The 17849-nt window shown below is 40.4% G+C and overlaps 1 long non-coding RNA gene across 1 annotated transcript; it reads left to right on the top strand.

Annotated features, from left to right (window-relative positions):
- Positions 1-2711: 2711 nt before the first annotated feature.
- Positions 2712-15756, top strand: LOC137466955 (uncharacterized). The gene is made up of 3 exons (XR_010995350.1): positions 2712-2896; positions 15002-15082; positions 15492-15756. It is a non-coding gene; the product is annotated as an uncharacterized lncRNA (long non-coding RNA).
- Positions 15757-17849: the final 2093 nt, after the last annotated feature.

Here is a 17849-nt window from a genome sequence, read left to right as displayed (position 1 = left end):
CTCATTACTGAGATGGCTCCTTGCTCTCCCTGCATCTTATTTTTATGTTTTTATTTTAATGACTGCTTATGTAAAGGACTGAAATAGGTATTTACTGAGACTCATGTTTGCATCCTGTTCTGCTAACTTTTGCCAGTGGCTATTATTTTTCACACAGTTTTGACTTTATGGTACAGAATATTTTCTGCAGGTGTTCATGGTTTTAGTATTTCTTTTACACCTGTTTTATGCCTTATTGTTCTTAAATGGAACTTTTAAACATGAAATATGAAAGAAGATTAATGGTATTAGTCCAATTTTTCCATGCTCCTGGGCCCTCAGGAGAGCAGCCCCATAGGAACAGACATCTCTAAGACCAGAATGGAGCCTGTTTGTGCTGAGACATCACAGTTCACATGTTAGGAAGAAATCAGGGGGTTTGTGGTATCCTTTCACATGTAGCTGATGCAGTTCAGTTAGTATTCTCTATATCACTGTAATCTTAAATGCTTTACCACCTAATTGGTGGTAAAGCATTTAAATTGGTTCTTCCTGCACGATGCATGTCTCTGGTTACAAAGAAAGGTAATTTTCCACACTCACTTGTTTCAAGAAAAGCTGATGCCTTTTACTTTCAGATGAATCATACAAAGACCCAAGAAAAGGAGCGGTTAGGTATAAAGAGCTATTCCTTAAAGTAATGGTTTTTGTTACAAGGATGTTGTTGCTTTCTAAAGTCTGGACCAACTTCTTTTTTGTCTACCCACCCCGCCTAGAAGATTTTTTATTATATTGCTCTGCTAGTCAAAATCCATACCTGTCACAAGGTTTTCTACAGCATGTGTCATCCAAAACCCCAAATGCCCTCAGTGGTACTGGGATTTTCTGGCTTTTCTAGTAGGAATGGTGAAAGAAGAAGGAGGATTTTGTGGCATACCTGAAGATTAATAACAGTTTTTATAATTTTGATTTCCTTCAGGGTTTCATTCCCCATTGGAAATCTTGGACTGAAAACATCTGTCTGTGACTCACGGCTTTGACGCTGAGATTTGTTTCAGCAGCCAGCAGCTGTCTGGGTGGCACAGGGAAGAGGGAGCCCTGCTGTAGCAGGTGTCTGTGCCTGGACCTGATGCTTTTCTGCCCAGCTCCTAGGATGGGTGCTGCTCTGCACCTTCAATACCTCAATCCCACTGCCTTGGTAGTGCTGAGGGCCTGCTATTTGCAGCCCTGCAGCCTGAGTTTTCTCCCAGCTCTACAGCCTCTCACCACAGCTGTTGTGGTAGCAGATTTCAGAGCTTCTGAAGTGGTGCCTTTTCTTTGTTGGGCTCATCCTCGTGTGGTTTTTCATGCTCTTCTCATGGTTTTGTACCTGCAAACCCAAACATGGTTATAATGTGTTTTCACAGGAGACAATTACCACTGGCCTGAGTCTGACACCTTATTTCCCCTTTTTCCTTATCTCTCATTTTGTAGTTTGAAACAGAGAAAACCAAAACATAGTTTTTAGTAAAGTAGATAGAAATAATTTAAATACTTCATGAATATTGCCTAGTAATTTACATGCAATGCTTGCACCTAAGGGGCTACCAGAGGAGGATTTTCATCTGGGTCCCCATCACTGCTCTTCCTGGTCTGACTGTTCACTCAGACAGTTTTCCCTTTCTCCCTTCTCTCTCCTGTGGTTTTTTTTTGTTTCTTCCAAAAACAAACTTTCAGCATTAGAGTGGATGTCAGCCATCAGCTGCAGAACCTGCAAACAGAACTGCATGTGCGCCTCTCGGAACATTCTTTGTGCATCATTAGCACAAAGATGGCAGTCCTCTGCCATCCTGCAGTGACACAGTGGTGTTCCTAAAAATAGCCCATATGCTTCAGCCATATGAAAGAACAAGACTTCCTGGTCTCTCTTTTGACATACATGGAAGAGAGAGAAAATAAAAGTGTATATAAAAGCAAGTTTTGAGTTCAGTCTGAAAAAGGCTTCATTGAGAAATTTTAATTCTAAAGCCACTTCAGTAAAAAAAGCACTCTTTTTAATCCAGATGATTACAAAATGTCATATGAACCACTCTACATGTAAGAACTTGCTTTCTTCCTTTAACAGGAACTGGCAGGGACTTCTGCTAACTCTGTAGATATAAATGGAGATCAAAGAATGCTCACACCCACAGATCACACATAGTTCAGCAGATTAATGTAAAAGTTAAAAACCCCTTAATCAAATAGCAAATGGCAAAATTATATGACAAATAGGCATCCATTAAGAGACTGCAAGAACCAGCATGCCTGAAATTCTGCTCTCCCTATTCACACCAATTCTCCCTATTCAGACAAATTCACTTAGCAAGCAGATTGACACCTCTTTGAGAAGTAATTCCAAGTCAGTTTTTAGGAATTTTTAGTATTTCTATGACACAATTGTTCCTTTTTCCAAACACGCAAGTGAGAAGTCTGACCTTTTCAAAGATGAACTGATGCTTCACTGTGAACAGCTCTGGCTAATAGAGGCTTTGCTATCCCATGTCTTGAATCACTTCAAGTCTGTTAGGAGAAGCTAATAAAATCAGGTACAAGAAGGGGCAAGAGGCTTGTGGCTAACAAATTATTCAATTTTGTGTTAGGTATTTAGGCTTGTGGGCACTGTGGCTGCATGTTTTGGCTTTCTGCCTATATTTACACTGCTACCACCCTGTCAGCTGTACCCCAGACCAAATCCTGCATCATTCCAGCACTGCTGTCCAAGTGCTGTCACACACCAGAATAAACAAGCTCCTCTCTTCTGCTGTCAAGGACAGACTTGTCCAGTAGGACACAGCTGGCACATCTGGCCTTGCTCAGACCTTGCACCACCCCTCAATGGCATCTCCTGCCTCAGAGCTGCCCCACGGCCAAGGGACTCAAATTTACCTCACAACAGGTATGTGCCTGAAGAGATTTTATGCTTGAGTAGCTGCTGTTTGCAGCCACAGCCTGTCCTGGCTTGAAGGTGTGTCATCACCCTCCCAACATTTTGACAGAGACAGCACAGATAGACAGGCCTTCAGGGCACAGAGCATTGCAGCACATGGCCTGATTTAAATAACAGGTGGAGATAGGAAACCCAAACAACAGAGCTGAAACCCTGATTTTGCCGTGGTGATTTCCCCTGGAATGGGGGTTGAGGGTACATATGTCTGACTTCTCCCACAGGCTCCACTTGGGCGCACAGGGAATTGTGCATCTTCCTTTGGGGAGCGCCCCTGTGCCACGGACTAGGGGTAGAGTGAGAGCTGTGAGGCTGTGGCCATCAGGAGTTCTCTTGATGCTGCCTGCCTCCCGCTGAAGTGCCCTGGGCAGGCTCCCCTTGGGCACTCAGTGGATCAGGCTGCAGACCCAGGCTTGTGTGGCTTCTGCAGCGCTTTCTCAGGAGACTGCCCATGAGAGCCCCGCAGCGTCTGTGGGTGAGGAAGGAAAACAAATGTGTTAAGCCTGCCAGGGAAGTGGAAATGAAATGTGCATTGCTTGACTGTGTGTGCCTTGCATTCTCACTTGTTGCATTAAAGCTCCCAAGTCCCACACCACTCCTTCATCACACCCAAGTATAAATCCCTGAGGACAGTTGTCCCCCTCTCTCATGACCTAGGCATGTGGTCTGTCATGTCCATGGGTGCTCCCGAGTTGTGCTGCTTTTGTCTGAGGCTTGTAAGCTTCTTCTGTGGAGGTAGGCTTTTGTCGCTGTAGAGCAGGACGGTAACGAGAATGACTCCAAATCAAAGGCAAGAGAATGAACTCTGATTTATTTCAAAAGCTCTATTTATAAAGAACATCATGCAGACTAATTTCATTGGTCTTAGAGTAAAAATATCTCACACCATTGGTGTGCAGTGAATGACGCACGGCGGCAGAACATATCTATAAACAATGTGAACAACAAGATAGATTAGGGAATTATTTACATTCTTTCCTAACTGTCTCCCAGGCTCTCGCCTGGTTAGAGAACCTTCTCTTTTTCTCTCTGACTGAACTGAGAATATCCACAGGCTTTCCACGGTCTTTACCCCATGCCAGAAGAAGCCTTCAATGTGCTGGTGGTTTGTCTGTTTGTCTGTGTTATCTCATGGCCACCTGATCTTTTTCTCCCTTGTTCTGTGACAGGAGGAAGCCACCTTGGTGAAAACAATGTTTTCATATACTGAGGCACAATAGGAGCTAATAGGAATGAAGTAAATCCTTCCCAGCACTTCCAAAAAAGTTAGGGCTTAGAATTTTACACAGAAACCATCTACAATGTTGTTAGTAGATGCTGGCCAAGAAGCACATTTAGCTTCTAGATATAGCATGGACTGCTCAGACTAAATTTACTTTCAAATAGTAACATTATAAAGTTCTTCAGAAAGTGCATGGTGGTAACAATCCATTCCTAAAACCAAGAAAGAAGAAAGTGGCTAGTGACAAGATGAGGAAGGTTTGTATCCTTCAAGGCAACATCTTTTCTGAGATATAAACAAGACACGTAATAGCTTCTAGAATATAACACACTTATTAACCTGGTCAGGAAAATGAAAGTTCCAAGATTGGCTGAGTAATCTAAAATCATTTTAGTCTTTTTGTTAAATTTTGTCAGAGTTAACTACAGGTATAAATTACTTTCTTTTTCATTTATGGTTCCTGTAGAGGGTGTTGAAGTACTTCTTAATGCAGTGTCTGCCTGTGCTTGTTTTGGTGGCTCATAAAACCGTAAATACATTAAAATATGTCTTCTGAGATCACAACTCTGCTTTTGGTTCTTTGCTCAGGCTTGTTTTTCAGATTTTTTTTCCTCTGTCTACATGGAGATATTATTGAACAGGGGACCTGAAATGCCAGGAGCACTGTGTTGAGGAGGTGACCATCCACATTTTGGCCCTTTAAAATGTAACTTCCGCTGTCTAGTTTCTTTGCAGCACTCCAGCTCTGCTGGGCTATTCAGTTCAGGGGCTGCAGCACCCCTGGGATCCTTGAAGACACTGTCCCTTCTGACAGTCAGGGATTTGTCACCTCTCAGATTGTTCTTGGCATATCATCTCTCAGGCACAATAAACCCAGCAAAGCCCATCACTCTTCGTTAGCAGCTGGCAAGGAAAGAGATCAAGCACAAAATGAACTTGGTGCACCTTATGACATTGCCCTCAAGCCTTGGCTTGGGAGCTGACATGCTGGGCACAGTACAACCATTACTTGCAATAGAACAGTAGCAGAGGCACTATTTTAGGTGCCATATAATTTACCTATAGTTAGTAACCAGGAACACATACAATTGAAAAGAAAATACTGCATTTGAGAATTGGTGTCACTGTACCTTAAGTAACACTTCTGTATTTTGCAATCTTCATCTTCCTGGACACTTCGGGTAGGCAGTGCAGTTACCAATATACCAGAGTGTGGGAAGGAAGAGCTCTAAGTGAAATCTCTTATAGATATTTCCCTAAATAGATATAATTTAGCTGTTCCTTGGTATTTTCTAGACTTATTGTCTGTACCTTTATGAAGACAGTTGCTTAGTACGAGTTCCTTCCACAGGTAGGCTGGAAAGGCAAGATTTTCAAAGTGCCTCGAGCATTACTTTCTTCTGGCATACAATCATAATGAGAAAACAGCCCAAACTTACTTCAAAGTTAATAGCCTTTCCTTTTATTCACTGTCATGATTCTCTCACTGAAGAAGCCATAAATTTAATGTGTATCAGAAATGAATGCATATTCATTTCTTTCTATACCTTTCTTACTGCATAGGTAAGTAATTTTGCTGTAAAAAAGGCCCTTTCCTATTCATCCATGCACATACTAGACATTTGTAGTTTTAGCTTGCTGACTGCTTAGATCAAAGTCCTTAAACCATTTTCTGAAAGCTTTTCATTGTTTTGCTAATAAGTTGCCAAGAAGAACCAGTCTTAAAACAGAAATATATCTAAGTGAATCTCAGCAGAGAAAGATTTGGTTTAGTCTAGGGAGTCCAGCTCTTCAGTCAGATGCACTCTAAAATAACTCAGGCTGTTCCTTCAGCTTATTTTGGGAGTTTTACAATAGTTTATATAAGAAAGCCATCTGCATCAAGTGAACTTTATGCACATACCCTGCTTAGTGAAATATATGCATCACCTGTCAGAGGTACAGTCACAAAGACAAGACATCAAAGCATCAGTTCAAGGCTTTCTCCGGAGTCAAGGTTACATTAATAGAATGCCTGGTCTTTCAGACAGAAGAGACACAGATGGATGGGTTGTAAGACTAGTCATCATTTTCCTTTGTGCACATTTTGCTTGTACTTCTGCAAGGCTTTGCACACTCCAGCTCCATGGATTACCTTGGCTCAGGCAAGTAATTCTTTACCAGACTTCAAGCAGCACCCTATGCCAATAGACAAGGGCTTATGCATCGCCAGAAACAGAGTAAAACCAGGCACCCTTTAAATTAACTGGAATATTGCCTATCAGTATTCTATATTGTTTGCTGCAGTGAAGTCAAAAGATTTCATAGCCCTGGTGTTCTCTGTGGGTTTGTTGCACTGAGGGAAAGGGGAATAGGGGCTCACTGGCTAATTCATTCATCATCATGGATTTGAGGTACAATTTAGTAATGTCTCCCAAAAAAGCAACTCCTCTGGCAAAGTCTCTCTTTTTCTTCACATCTCCACATAGGTTTTTCTGTCTTTTGCCCTAAATGGGAAATGTTTCAAGTCTGTAACTGCTGAATCAGTATGTATGCCTGCCAAGTGGCAGTGGTTTTGTAAAATCTCCTTGTAATCTACTCCGTGGACAAGATATTATATTAAAAGTAGGAATGCTCAGTTCATTGCAATTAGTGTTGGTGCCTTTGCATGGTAGGCTATTGTTAGTATATTTTTCAATGTCTTTCCCCTGCTTTGGGAGCCACTCTAAATTGTTTATGCAGCCAAGGTTCCTCTCCCTCAATTCAGATCTGTTTTCTTATAAACTCATATTTTATTTACTCAGAAATCTCCTGTTTCCCAACCAGATCATGCCTCAACTCTTGTCCTGAATCTCTGAAGTAGCAGAGAAGATGAGTCTGCTCTGATAGGATATAGTCATTCCTATTTTTCATCTCACTTCCCAGACCTATTGCAATTCCCATGACTCTGGCTGTACTAATACTAATAAGTTTGCTGAACCATCCTCTAACACTGAACTGAATGACCTACTCACACATTGCAAAAGTGAGTGCTTCAGTCTTTATGACCTCTGTTTTCCAAATGACCCATTGTAATGACCCTGGTAACTTCCAAAACATACACAGAAATTGGAAGACCCCAGGATGGCATTCCCAGTACCAGATTGTTTTAACCATTTAGCACTGTAGACTATCTGGGAACACTTCTGACATCTGAGAACATCTCTGGGCATGTATCATTTAATTATTCTCATTTTAGCCTGCATGTCTTAAAATAGCTGTTCCATAGACTCATGGTCTTCCTAGAAACATCCATGTATGAGATTTCCCAGTGGGGGGTTTTCCAGAAATAACATCTAAGGTTAGTGGGTTTTTTCTACTGCAAATGCTACTAGTTCATCTCAAATCTTAGAAACACAGAGTCATTGGTAATTGCTGCCAGAACCTCCTCACCTCTGTTTGAGGAGATCCCAGGGACAGCTTTCAGTGGACACAATACACTGGTGACCCTGTGGACAGTCTTCCCCTGCCTCAGAAGCTGAGGATATTTCTTTTCTCATTCTATTCTCCTGGTGTACCCATTCCTATCTGGTGCAGCCTTTGATATCCTTCCTACAACTGGATGATGTCTGTTAACAAAACTATTCTTTCCTTTGTTTCTTGATTTTGATAGTCACCCTCAGCAAATTGCATACTTTGGGTCTTGTCCTCCTGGGGGGCTGAATTTTAGCCATGCAGCAATTGGATACTCAAACCCAAGACAACCTTCAAAAGACCTGACTTGACCTCCTGATGAATAAGTCTGGGCAGCAAAGGCCTCATTCTCTCCCAGCGCTATTTTGAATGATAGTATTCAAGGTTCCATCAAACTCAGCTTTACCAGCCCTGTTCCTGGGAGAGAAAAAAGCATTTGCAGTATCAATTTTCTTTCACAGCTGTGTTAGCAACAATCCACCTCATTCTATCGCTGTCCACATTTTATTAATACTTTTCCAAGTATTAGCAGGCATCACTGGTATGAACACACCAGAATTCCCACAAGACAATTCCTTGTCTCTGTCAGTTCAGTTTTAGTGTTGATCTGTGTGCTTTGCTCTTCAGCCTGTCTTTATCTATTGATTAGTGATGCCACTGGGAGAGATGGAGACATCTCTGCCCATCTTCCAAGCCCTTCCAGTCATGGTCTGACAAGTACTAAACATGTCTGAGTTAGTCATCTTGTGCTTTTAAAATGAAAAAAAAAAAAAAAAAACCAAAACCAGTCTTTCCCCTTGATTCCTTTTAACTCTTCCTGTGTTTCATGAAGCCCCCTTACAGCCTTTCAGTTCAATCTTCAGTCTTAAACCCTTCCCCTTTTTTGCCATGGAGTTTTAGTGTCACTTAGGAGGCATTTAATTTCCAGTATGACCCAAGTGTGGCCTACTAGCTGGCCTACTGGCTTCTATAAAAACAGATTCTCCTGCATCAGACATATTATTTTCAGGCTAAAATTAATCCCCTGATCTTTAATTTGAGAAATTAAGTCCTTTATTAAGTCCTTAAAAAACTGTTTAAGGGGTAACCTAATACTGACATATTTCTACCTTACAGTAGAAACCACAAGAAGATGAATTTTTTCCCAGGAATGCCCTGATATTGCTGTATTTCCCTTACTAATCAGAATGAAGTAGCTACCATCACTCCCTTCCCTCCCCCAGGTCTTATATATCAGAATTAAGCTGCTTGCTTAAGGTTAAGCCTCTGGAGGCAGAGATGCCCATGGAAAGGAGGAAAATCTGTAGCAGTGGCCAGTTGGATCATCACCCATATAATAATTGAGATCATAGTAGTGGCTTGCTTGCTAAGTGAACCTCAAAGTGCATCTGAACCAGCTTCTAGGAAATACTGGAGAGGTGTTGGTACTTGTGACCTGTGTTCAGCAGGAAGCTGAGTATCAGGATCTCTCTGGCTGTACTGTCCAAAAGGCTCCTGGCACATTGTGCAAGGCCAAGAAGAGGCAGAGATGTAATTCCAGCTTGGGGGAGATAGTAGGAGCTGATGGCAACAGAGGGACTGCCTGGGCATTGGTCAATGGGCAGTAAGTAAATGTATTGTGTATTGTTTTATTACTTTCTTTTTATTACCTTTATTACTTTTATTATTTTTGGCAGTCTCCCTTTTCATTACGATGGCTATTGGTAGTAGAACTCTATTTAACTTTATTTCAATTATTGTACTGTTCTTAGCCAACAACATCATGGTTAAATCACGGCACCATATTACATTATTTTTGGGTATATTATTGTTATTAAATATTATTTAATAATATCACAGATAATATCACCATTGTAGGCACCTCTGGATACTGTCTAGTCCAGTCTCTCTGCCTCAGCTGGAGTAGATTACCTGGACTTCATGAAGGAACAATATTAGCATTTAGCCACTTGCCGTGGAAGAGCCATTTGGTAGTTGTGACCCTGATGTACATGAATTCACAGCATTTTCAGGATCAAAAGAAGCAACAACGCTCAAAGAAGCAACAAACACCTTACAGCTTTTAAATTTTGCAAAGGGGAGCTATATAAAGGAGAGTGTGTTTATTAAGTATTTACAAGGGCATTGAATCTCTGCACACAACTTGAGTACCTGGTAAGAGCTCCACAGTGGAGGAAAAAAACAAATACTTTCTGTTATTCAGAAAAGATTTGAGAAAGCACTGAATGAAGGCAGCATACATAGACTCCACTGAAAGGAATGCTGTTACAGACAAGAAGACTTCCTTTAAGCAGCTGAAGTTGTGCCCTGATAGGGTGAATGGATTCACCCTATTTGGATCTGTTTGCTGTAATTAAGGGCAAAAGTGTAGTAGGCAGGCCAAAAAACTTCCTCCTAAATCCCCCTTCCAAATTCAAATAATTCAGGGAATTATTTATGAAAATCAATTAATAAATCCTAAAACCATGTCAGAAAGCCTGACAGGGGTCTGTTTCAGTAGCTCAATGACTGGAGTGTGAAATATTCAGGGAAGAAAAAGCCACGGAGAGAAAAAAAAAAGTATTCATAGTTTTTGGATCTATCCACTGAATAAGAGTCTGGATAGTTCTTCTTGCAGAGAACGTATCAGTGGGCATCTCAATTTTAACTAAAAGTGTCTTGGAACAAGCAGAGAGTATTAACATTAATGAATCCCCATCACTTGATGGTTTTTATCCAAAGTGCACCCAAGAAGCTCCAGGCAGAAAGTGATGCATTCCTCACTGTAATGTATAACGTTGCACTTAGAGCTGTCTTACTACCAAAGGAATGGAAGAGAGTTAATGTGAAAAATTAAGCCACTAATTTGGAAACCTGGCATATGTACTGGGCAAATTACTAGTAATGCTCTTAAAGAACCATAGAGAATTAGTGGATACATGCATAAACCAGACAGTGTGAGGAAGAAATATTTTCTAGTGAGGAAGAAATGTTACAGTGGCAAAATTTGTTACAAAAAGCATACTGGGTTCCTCTGAATGAAAAGTAATGAGAATTAAGGAGGTCTGGATTCATCATATCTAAAGATGTCTAAATAATATTGAAGAATCTAAATGTAAACCTTCCAAACAATTGAGCAACTGGCGCCTAGAAGGGAAGGTCCTTGTGTTAATAATGAGGAGAAAGGGCAGAAGAAAATAACTTTTTTAGGGCAAAAATGGGTTGCTACCAGCGTGTTCCAGAAGCTGTTACTGACACTTAGCTGTTCCACATAATAAAAGTCTAGAACGGAAGGTAAAAAGTGAGGAGATAAAGTTTGAAGATGATATGCAGAATACTTTGCTATTCTGCAAAACAGCAAAGATGAGGATTGACTTTGAAGAGCTGCAAAAGCACCATGTGAGTATGAATAATGGAGCAATTAAATGACACATGAAACTTAGCAGCGGTGGATGCAAAATGATGTGCATCAGAAGCCTCTGTGTTTGGCATTTACCTTTATCCCTAAGATGGGGCACTCCGAGCTCACAGCTGTGTCTCAAACACAAAAGTTCATTGTATGAAGACCTAGGAGTTCAGGAGAAGACAAAATCCCCAAGTTACTGCACCACTGGGTAAATCCAGAGTGTTTTACATTCTGTGTAACATTGAAGGCCTCTGCTCAGTGGTTATTAACTCCTATAAGGTTTACAGTTAAAAATGAGCCAGGTGAGCAACCTGGCTTCCATACATGGAATGAATGTGTCGGTTGAGACCCTCCAGCCTGCCAGAAATGACCTGGAGTTGTGTCAAAGGTCTACAGCCTGGAAGGGGTGATTACAAATTGACTGTAGTCACACTAAGTTTGGAAATCAAAGAAAATCCTTCCCCTGTGCAAATGCCAGAAAAATGCATGCTCTCTGTCACGTGCACCATAATTTTCTGTACTGGCTCAAGGGGCCAAAAATATTTAGTATAAACAAACAAAATTGTCCATGCTAAAAATAATTGCAAGGTGACAGAATACTAAGGGGAAGTAGTATATAAGTTTGCCATGTTCCTCTACTTCTTTGTCATGCACACAGAAGACTGGATGCTGCTCTAGGTACATCCTCATTCTGAACCAATGTTTTCTTCATATGTAGGAAGGAACAATTTTTTCCTCTCCTTTTTCAGTGGAAGAAGCAAGGAGTCTTAAAGAAAGGTGACAGTCAGCAGGTTCAATAAAGATGAAAGGATGTGATTTTCATGCAGGTAATTCTAATGTATCTATGTCTAATATTTGTGATCTAATTCTGCAGCACTTTTTTCCATGATATGTACTCATTCCAAGGAATTCTTCTGTGCAAGATGTTGTGTTGCCAAAGGCTGACATTTACTGAAGGAAAAACCCATCAAGGGTTATTAAATCTCCAGACTTTTCTCCTGCAGCAAATCTTTAAGTAAGAATTGTAGACAGCTGAAAGACTATTCTAGGAAAACATCACTACATACTTGTTTTTTATTGAACTGCTCCACAGGCATCCTTGATTTGTCCCTGTTACAATCAGGGTGCCAGGCAAAGTGAGCATTTTGACTGATATCGTGTGGCCTTTCTTGACATATGACTTGCTCTTGCAATGATGTGAAGAATGTATGTGTACATCCATAGCTTTGATCTTCCAAAACCTGATCTTCAGGAGAAAGCTTGTTTGTTTTTTTTTTTTTTTTTAACAGTCAGCTGGTAACAGTATGTTGGGTATATAATCTCTTTTGTTTTCATCACTGACACCAGAAAGAGCTTTTTCCCAGCACACACAGATGGTGGAGATAGAAGGCAAATTCTTATTGTATAGCTCATCATTCTGAATGGTTTAAAGAAGGTTACTATTGTGCACTATCAAAGGCAGTCCCTGCTTTCTAGCTACAGTCGCTCCTGCTGCTGGTGAACACAAGCATGGCCTGATGGTCACCCAGGAGAGAGTTCATACATACAGACCAGCTCTTCATCACTAGTTTGCTTTCTGTTTTCCTTCCATTGAATAGTTGCATAAAGGGAAGCAAAATATTTATGTTTCTATGGCTATGGCCTGCAGACATTGTATACTGTAGCTCAAGAGAGAGCCAAACTTAATTTGGATGGTATCTTTATTGATGAGAATCCTACCTGTGGCTAAGATTTCTTGTGCTGAAGCAAAGGAAGTTTTCATTTTAGAATATTTACAATTGTGTTAGGTTTACTACAGTTTGCCATTTCAAATAGCAAAGAGCCTCTATCACCCATTTACAATCTCTTGACATAGCAAAATTGTGCTTTCGCCTTTTGGATAATTCCAGCACTTTAGTGTTACAATTCCTGTTCTAATATGTGTCAGCAATACAAGTGATGGATCTATACACTAGAGAGATGAAAAATGAACAGAAAACATTCCTAAAGTGGGAGCATGCAGTTTCCTCAGCCAATTTGCTTACACCAGCAGATGTTTTCAGTATTGCCTGTCAAAGGGAAGCAGAATTTTCCAGTGTTATATCTGGTGGATATTGTACATAATGCTGTTTTGCAGAGATGCAAGCAGAAGATATTAGACCTAGGAATTTTGCTTGACAAAAGACAATGTTGCTTATATGTAGAAGCTACTTTATTACCTACAGAGGCTATAGTGACCATGCTTAATTATTAAAAAAAGAAAGACATGAGACTGTAGCCAAATTAGAAGATTTGGTTTATATGCAAAAATTGTCTTTGATTAGTGGTGAAATAAAAGGTTTAAATTATAATGTACTGATGCCAATACAATATAAGTGCTGATACAAATTTGCTAGAGGTAATTTAGCTAGCTCATAGGAATTATACTTACTACCCTACTGAATGCACTTCGGTGATGCTTTAGAAATTAAAATGTAGAATGGAGCAAATGAAGTACAAAAGACATATTAAAGGTCTTGTTCTTTGGAACTTTTCTCAGTGATGTTTTTTAGTCAGCATCATGTAGCTCTATCAAGTCATTATCAGATACAAAAGGTGAGTTGCTGACTTGATTTTAAAGCACATTAACTTCATCTTGTTTCCTCTTTACATAAGCCTTTGATTGTCTGTAGTAACTTTGTAGCCACAAAATAACCTCACAAAGTTTGAGCATCTCAATCAGATGTGATGTGACTCAGTCCCATTCTTGTCCTGTGGATGGGTACTTGTGATTGTAGCAAAAAAGAAAAATCACACTGGTCAACACTGAGAGATACAAAACATCAGTTTGTCAGTCAGACATACAATTTACACTGATAAGAGCTTTCCTTAGCCCAGCACTGATGTTCTGATCCTAGGGAAATCAGTTGAGCTCATGAGAGATTCCTGTGGCAGCAGTGGTTGTCTGATGCACGTGAGGGTCTCATGGGAAAAAAGAACAAAATCTGTGTGACAAAAGCCATGGGACTTCATCTGTACTGGAAATCTACTGACAGCCTGCTGTGTGTTTTACCTCTTGTCTCTCAGCCAGGCAAGATGTTGTTAAAACCAGTCTAGCATGTGGAAAGCAAGAGCAGGGATAAATGTGCTAGGCAAACACAGCCTTCACCTGGGAATCCAGCCATCAGCCTTGTTGCCAGCAGAGTACAGCACGACACCATGGAAAAGGGATGGTTACTGAAGATGTCACCAGCAGGGCAGACTACACAGACCTCTCCCATGGAACCATTTCATCTGCCTGGAGATATGGTTTTTATGGTGTTGCAACACAGATTCAAAACCTGAGGGAGCGGAGTGGGCAGATGTTCAGGCCAATGTTCACACTTCAGAGTGGCTTTTGCTCTGCAGCCAAGAAAGTGTGTTAGCTGAGCTTACAAGATGCCTGAGTAGAGAGGGTAAGACTGTGTATAGACTGTATTAACACTTAGTCCCCTTGTGGCTCCTCCTTGTCCTAGAATTAGCTATACCAAAGCTTCATGTACCTGGTCCTGTGAAGAGCCAAGAAAAGCTAATTGTGCCACAGTGAGTCCTGTTGCAGCTAACTAGGGCTAGAAAGAGTACATTTTCATTTAGTCATTCTCTTTAATGATAAATAGAATGTGAGCTAATGCAGGAGATCCTCGGCAAGAAAAAGCTTTATTACATATAAAAACTTCTCTACTTTCCACCCAGTCTATTATGTGAAAAATGAGTCATATTTTTGAATGTGGCTGATAAGAAAAGTTGTGGCTGAGGGACCGTGAGTACAAAAGGAAGCAGATGGACGGGTGTTGGAACATGCTGAACAAACAGCTGACTTTATTTTGTTTATTCTCTTCTGAAATCATCAGTCCCTGGGTGTTGAGAAAGTTGCGTAAATGTAAAACCATTGAGCTAATTCTTCTCTGGTGGCATGCTCTGTGTTTCCAGAGAATTACAGTGCTGGTCTTGTAGCAACAGCAACAAAGTGGAAGAAACATTCTGCCAGACAAACTGAATAAAATTGTGTATTTCTCTTTAGTTTCTTCTTCCAGCAAAAGACCAATCAGCCTCTGCCCAGCTTCTCCACATTGCACTGAGGACTCTGAAAGCAAAACATGAGGTAGTTTAGTCATCACTGTAAAACCCTGTGCAAGATTGGCTGACTATCACCCGTTTCTGTAGCCAGCCCATGTCAGAGCTGCCTAGACTGGTCCCCAGCGCTACTTGAACTGGTGAACAAGGTCACCTGATGACAATCAACCACAAAGATTGGTGCTGATAATGGAAATGATCTAACTTTCCCAACTAATTTTAAATTAGTTGTTTTGTTATTCACAAGCAGTGCCCACTTGTAGCCCGGACAAATTAAGTTGTTTTTTTTTTTTTTTTCACAGACTCTTATTGTCACTTTGATCATTAAATCACCAAAACCTGAAGTTTGCTAAACTTACCCTGGTAAGCTTCAATAAACAAAGCTTGAGGGAGTCAAAGATTGGATATCTGGGATCTTAAATTTATGTCCCTTCCAGGACATGATGGAGTAACCAGAAGATACAGAGGAGATTACAGCCTGGAGAGTTGGAGATTCCCTGTCTGAAAAAAAGATAAGAGGGATAAAAAAACGTGGGCTCATTAGCATGAGGAGTGTGAGATCATGTCACAAAACCATGTACCCTGTGACAAAGATGTGCTTAAATGAATTCTCATTTTTATCTGGGGGACACTAGATACAAACTAATTACGAAAGAAATATGTAATCCTAGCAATTTTCATGGCTAGAAATTTCATTTATAAATGGACATTTTTTTCAATGTATTTATGGCCCATCACAGACACATGGATATTGTCCTGAAATTCCAAGTGGAAAAAAAGGGACAAAAGATCATGTTATGATTTCTTTCAAAATCACATCTATAGATAACTTAATATGGCATTATAAAATGCAGTTTAAAAAAACATGAAACAGCACACAATAAACCATTTCTCAAAGTCAGTAGAATAGAAAATATATCTACTGACATCTAATCCCATCTGAGTTTTATCTGAAGGAACATCATTAAAATCCAGACCGAGGACAGAAATTTAAACTTGCTTTATGTTGGCAGCAGCCAATGCCTGAAGGAAGAATTTTCCACATGCCCCAGGGAGAGGGACCTCTGGCAGGCGGGACCCATCATCCTCAGATTAAAAGATTGGGGGACTTATGTCCCATGCTGTGCAGAGAGGGACATTGTGGTCTCTCATAAAGTTTTTGGTGACTACCATTAATGAGTACATTGATATGAAAACAGACTTGGTGGTAGTGGGTTATGTGGAAGGACTTGCAGGTTGTGTCATAGTGGTGTTTGGCCATTGGCCAGAAGAAGCAGAGCACCTACATCTGGTCATTCTGATTTTAGAATGTTGTGGTTGGATTTTATCCAGCTCTTGGGTCAGGGATATTGTGAGAAAAAGAGAAAAAAGGCTGTTTTGCTTTGAGTTTCTATATTTGTGAGGAAGGAGAGTTCAGCAGAATTCTCAGGATTCATAGAACATTTAATATGGGGTAAACAGAGACCAAAACACAGCACTGTGTGCATGCATGAGTACATGTGCCAACATACACAAAAAACAACTTTTGGGAGACCAAATCTTAAGACAGAGGTAACTAGATTCATTGCCAAATCCTTCAAATTCCACACTTTCATTGTCCCCCCGGTTTGCAATCCTACAATGTGTACTATGCAAACCAGAAATAATAACACAAGCAGAAAGGAACTTCAGCACCATGGTGATTGGTAGGTAGAGAAATGGCTGCAGAAAGGTTTTGAGAGGTACACTGCATGGAAAAAACAGAATATACCTGACATGCTGAGAAGCTTGCACATGTTAGATCTGAAATGCTTTTAGCTAGCTTGAGAAAAAAGAAAAAAAGAGTTGTTTTTTTTACAGTCACAGTTTCTGAGTCTGTCTGTCTTAGGTTTTAAGCCAAAAAGACACTATTCCTTCCAGTGACTTCAATGGGTTTTAGATGAAGGCCTTAGAAAGTGTTTGGTGTTTTGTCCTGCTCCAGTTCACTCTTTTCAAAATCAAGAATTGGATCGATTATTCTCTGGGAAGAGCATTAATGCTCCCAGCTGCCATCAGCTCCACAGCTTTTGGAGACAATCAATTTTTCCCAAGGCCCACAGACACCTTTGAAGGAGCTGGAAAAAACATTACCAGTTTTAGTGCTAAATAGTTAAAAAATAACAGTTTATTTTACTTAAAGACAGCATTAGATGTCTTTTTTCCATTCCAGCTATATATTAATGCTCCTCCACTCTCAACAGTATTTTAATGAGGAACTGCAAACAAATAAGAAAGGACTACAGGCAATTAAAAAAGATGTCATTACTAATGTTGCAAGAGAAACAGCTTGAAAATCGTCTGTGTTTTTCCTTTCTGTAAAATTCCTTTTAAAATTGCCCTTGCTTCTTCCCCTTTCTTCATGCAGCTGTCACTTTTGTCTTCCCATCCATCCAGCCTTATGGCTGACAGCAGATGAGCTACAAATATTGGATGCTGTTTTTTCTGGATTGCACAGAAAATGAATGTAGGCTTGTAATTTTGGTCTCTGGAAATAGATATGTGTTAGTAGGCTAAGCTGCCGTGTTGAAGTCATGCAGTGCTAAAATCTTCAATGGAGGTAATCCCTTCTGGTTTTTTGACAGATCCATTTTTACCAAGAATCATTTGGCGTGAAACAAAGTGAAACTCTGCCACTAGAATTTTGTGCCTCCAGACAGCAAAACATTGACTGAACAACTGGAAAAATATGCAGGCTCCTTCACCTGGGTTGCCTGGGAGACCTGGTATCTCACCCAGCTCTCCTGGTGCTGGGGATTGCTGTGTCTCCCATGCGCAGT

The sequence above is a fragment of the Anomalospiza imberbis genome, chromosome 2, assembly GCF_031753505.1.
Source record: "Anomalospiza imberbis isolate Cuckoo-Finch-1a 21T00152 chromosome 2, ASM3175350v1, whole genome shotgun sequence".
NCBI lineage: Eukaryota > Metazoa > Chordata > Aves > Passeriformes > Viduidae > Anomalospiza > Anomalospiza imberbis.
Note: the sequence above shows the minus strand (reverse complement) of the source record. Positions and strands in the feature narration are given on the sequence as shown.